Raw genomic sequence first — 5,161 nt, forward strand, 5'->3', positions numbered from 1 at the left:
CCCCAACACATATAAACACACACACACTTGATTACGGGGTTTTGCCATTAATCCAATCGTAGGAGAAGCCACCGGGGAGGAGGAGGAGGTGGAGGACAGAGATAACTACAGAAATCAGGGACAGGAAACAGATCTAATATATAAAAAAACCTAAAGCACATACTTTCTCCTACATCCTCGCAATCAAACCGTTCCTTTGGCTCTTCGTTTCGAGATGACGGGTGAACAGAGTGTGTAAATATGGAAAGGGTAGCCCATATTTTTCTTGCACAAAGTGAGACGTGGTAAACTGGTTGATTTATTATCCATCCTTTTGGGGTGTGGGGTTGGGGCGGGGTTCGTATTTTGCTGTGACTTAAAACCTGAGGGAGTGTTCCTTTTTATTTTTGTATGTTCCTTAGTTTTTTTTTTTTTGTATGTTGAGTGAAGTTTGAGCAAATGGAGAGTGATATTATTTTCCACTTACACTTCTTGATGTTGCCTGAGTGTTTTTGTTACCATACTTTGCAGCTGACAAGTTCTTTCTTAAAAAAACCAACAATCAAACAAAAAAAAAATAATACTCAATGTACTTCCCACATGTTTGTAAAGCTTCCCAGGCTTTCGACCTGGACTGATTAATACTGTAAACTTGACTGTAAAACACCCTATTGATACAACTATTTATAAATGCATTGTGCATTATTGTGTGCGTGTGTGTGCCAAATTTTCATGAAGGAATACATATACACATATATATATACCGGAATCTTTTATTTTCGTGCTTTATACGTACATTTACTCACTGAGTTCAGTCGTTTAGTTGCCACTATTTTTAGGGCTCTTTCATAAAAAAAGCAAAAAAAAAAAAAAAAGAAACAAAAAATACTAATAACACCTAATTACCAACTCATGCATGGCAAATATGAACTCATGCATGCATGGCAGCAGTTCTGAAACTCTTGTGTATTCTTAAAGCACCTCGTATAAACAGCTTTGAATGACGAACCTCAAGAAAATAAAAAAAAGAAACGTCTTAAATCTGCGTTGTACTGTACGATTCTCACTGACTTGTACAGTGGCCTCATATCTTGTAATAAAACTTATGATAAAGTACTATTTACTGTTAGTGTTGATTGTGGTTTACGATAAGGAATGATGTATTTGATGTTGTTTTTTATTTTCTTTTATTGGTTTATAAAAAGAAAATCTTTTGAATCTGTAGCAAAGAAAAAACTCACACAAAAATCTAGTTTTGTATCAGAAAGTTGAAGACAGTAGCAGGTTTAGATTGACTTGTTTTCTTCTTATTGTTTTTTTTTTCTGGACATGTTGCTTGTACAATTTCTCCTGTTGTTATTGTATTGCCTAATCTGGCTGCCAAGGAAGGTAAAGTCAGCATTTTTCCACTGTGAGCAAAGTAGCATCTTTGGAAGGAGACAGGATGTGGGGAGGGCAGGAGAGAAGAATGAGCGAACAATCCCACGGAGAATCTGAAATGCACACTTGGTCCTGATGAGACCGCCGGTCTCAAACAGTTGCACAACAGACTATATGATCTCATTAAGTGCTACAGTACTGCAAATGATTTTTTTTTTTGTGGGAATAATGTACAACACTGCTTCCCAATGCAATAAATGTCTGTTTGCATTAAAAAGAATCTCAGTTTCTCTCTCTTGAATCAAGCCTCCTCTGTGTTGCCAGAGATGTTGGGGGGGGGGGGGACCCAGGCGTGAGGAATGCTGATGAGATGTGACATTTCCAGCTCTGCTGTGGTGACTGAATGATTCATGTTGTGTGACGAGCCTCTGTCAGCACACAGCATCTTCAAACGCTGCTGGGAACATGCATGCATCACATATATGTAAAAACCAAGCATGTCCATTTCTCTCCATCTGCAGGTGAGAAAACAGTCCCCTCCTTTATCTTGACTGACAGGACAGGGGCTGCCTGTGCTGGGTGTCATGGTAACAGATGAATGTCGGTGGGTGCTGAGGTGGGGGGGTTTCGATGCAGAGCCCCTGAGCCTCGGTTTGATATCATCGCTATCTTTAATGGAATGTGCTCAGTCCTCTTTATCTCTGCCCTCTTCTCCTYCGAGACCCCCCTCTTCCTATTCACTCCGTGGCGTGACCGTGCTATCCTGCCAAAATAGTCCCTTTCTCTAAAGRTGCCAGTCGACCATGACAGCGACAGCCCGTCCCCTCACACATGATCAGTTCATTCCTGAGTTACTCTGAGGTCAGGCTTTCCTCCAAAATAACACTGCCTGTCTGAGCTTCTCCTCTACACTCATATCTGGTTTGGGGAGTTCAAATATTGGGCAAGTTTTTTTGCATTTGGTGTTACTTCAGCATGACTTTTTAAAAGTGCATCTTCCTCGCACTGCATGCCATTTTCCACCGTTTGCAGCAGCAGGTGCCTGCTGTAAATTACACCCAACAAAAGTGACTCATTCACCAGATGTAACCCTGATTTGCCAGCGTGYAGCAAACGAAATGTGGCGAAAGGAGGAGTGGGCTTGCTCCACTGGATTAAGAAGTTAGAAGTGACTGAGCGGCAGGTGCATCAGGCAACAAAAGGGGTTAAATTATWGAGTCTCCTGAAGCATGCCAGCAAAATGCTCCAGGTGGTTAAAGGGCATTATTAGGAAAAGCAGTTGTGTTTTTTTTCAACCCACACTGATGAGTCATTACTTTCTTGCATTTTTAATGTTTTGAACAAAAATTTAAGGCAGATTTGGATAAAAGCAATGATTTTTCTCTCACTAGAGAAAAATAACACATAAATCCAAATTTAACAAACCTTTTCAACTTTTGCATTATATATATATATTTTTCTGGTGATTATTAATGTAATGTACTAAATAATTTAGGTTTGCTGCACTTACAGTTGTGGTCAGAAATTTACATCCTCTCGTTTTGGACATGAGAGTTTTTATCTTTTATTGATTTGGACAGTTTCCTTACCATGGAAGGATTATGCACATGTCAACAATTTTAAAACTAAGAGTGTGTAAGCTTAAGTTTATTGTGTCCAAATTAATGCACACAGGTTGAAATGCACCCCCACTTATATTTGGTTAAATGTGCCTTTACAAACTACACCTCCACCACAGTTTTTTTGTTTTTTTATCAACAAGCTTCTCATTTGATTCTGTTTGGTTTTGATGAGTGAACCTCTGACATCCTATATGTATTTATGTAAAAACAACTGGTAGTCTTGGTTTATTAAAAATAAAAATGTTACACTTACAATTTTCAAGTTATTTAACCAAGGAAGGACCAACAGTTGGATCTTTGATATAAAACTCACAAAACTAATGTGTCAAACTTGAATTCAGCATGATTTATGATGATGAAAACAGCTAAAACAAAGGCTGCAACCCATTTGATACAAAGCATCACAGTGAATGAGGAGCCAGACTGATGGAGGACGGCGTCATCAGAGATGGAATTATGGATCTGCTGCAAGTTTCTGTAAGTGAGGTGTAGGTGCATTTTGCAAAATACTAATCATTTTATATAACTCAACTCTACTGYTTGGTTTATCAGTAAAAACCTTAAGAACTTCAATTTCCCTGGGAACTTGTTCCTTTTAAAGTGGTGAGAGAACAATATATTCATACCATCATAAATTWTTATTATGTTCAGACTGACAACTAAATAAAAAAAATAAAATAATTTTATTAAAGTGATTAAAAATTAAAAAATGGTGTAAAACAGTTTTACAGGAATTCTAGATTCAACCAGTGAACCGGAAACAAAAGTTTATGTAACATATTTAGTCAATAATTCTGCATTTTATTAAGTGTCTAATGATGGCATTCATTTATTTCTCTTGATAAAACACAAAGATCATGGTTCTTGTTGGTTCAGTAATATTTTGGTTTGATTGAAAGCTTTGTTTTTATTTAAATAAAAGACATAAACACTGTTAGTTTAATTCCCTGTATTTAGATAAATTCATATATTTTATTAACAAATGAATTGAGTTTAACAAATGATGAGATACTTTACCAATAAATGTTTCATAATGCATCGCCATTTGTTATTCTATACTGTCGCTTGGTGCGAATATTTGTGGCAAATCTTTCTTTTCATTTAGATTTCTATCACACACACAGGTCTGTGCCTTCAGCTTCCCTAAATGAAACATGTTTATTCAATTATTGTTCAAGAAATTAATTCTGCCACACAGGTTTGCCATTATTTAAGAACAAATATATTTTTGCTGTAAATAGTTAAACATACAGGAATTTGTTACAGACCAAAAGTGATGTTTAAAAGGCAGAAAGTAAAGTGAAGCATCTTTTATTGTAAAGTATTTTATATGTGCCTTAAAAACAAGAGAAACACAAAGGGCTCCTTCCAATTGAAGGGGAGGTTTTTTAATAATCAATTTTTTTAAATTATTTGTTTTATATATTTCTTTGTTGGAGCTTTGAACCAGCAACTAAAATAAAAGATCTAAAATTTATTTTTAAAAATTCAGAAATACAGGAACACCGAAGCCTTTTTAAAGGAACAGGGACTCCAGTGTGTAATGTTTACACATTAGTAGATTAAAATGTGTGAAGTCAAGTTGACAAGAAAACTTTCCAAAGGATGACAGAAGAAATCCTGCACAGATGTACACACACTGACAGTTTACTGCATTTACTRTAAGGGACAGACTCAGTAAACAGATGGCAAACATCAGAGACCGCAGGATGACTAACAGTCATTCACAGGATGATGTGCTCCGAGGTTCGGACACACAAACATTCCCCGACTCTCAGATGTTGGGATTTGGCCAGTGAAGGTGTTGGTAAATAGTGACCATGAAGGTGACTCAAACATCTCTTTAATTTCCTGTCTGCATAGCAAACACACTGCAGAGTGAGCCAACTAAATACGAACATATAAACAGTGAAGAGTTCAGTGAGGCGGCACGGTGGAGCAGTGGGTTTGAGCTGTTGACTCTCAGTAAGAAGGATTGCCTCCCAGCCCAAAGTCACTGCATGTTCTCCTCATGAACACGTGTTTACTCCGAACTTCTCTCACATAACTAAAACATGCATGTCAGGTTTCAAAAGTGAAGGTGACAGTTTATTTTGAACTCTGCCTGAGAAACATACACAGACCAGTCACAATTAATACGTTCTAAAATGATAAAGATAAAGAGAATTATAAGACTGGAC

This window comes from Austrofundulus limnaeus, unplaced genomic scaffold, assembly GCF_001266775.1.
Source record: "Austrofundulus limnaeus strain Quisiro unplaced genomic scaffold, Austrofundulus_limnaeus-1.0 Scaffold11, whole genome shotgun sequence".
Taxonomy (NCBI): domain Eukaryota; kingdom Metazoa; phylum Chordata; class Actinopteri; order Cyprinodontiformes; family Rivulidae; genus Austrofundulus; species Austrofundulus limnaeus.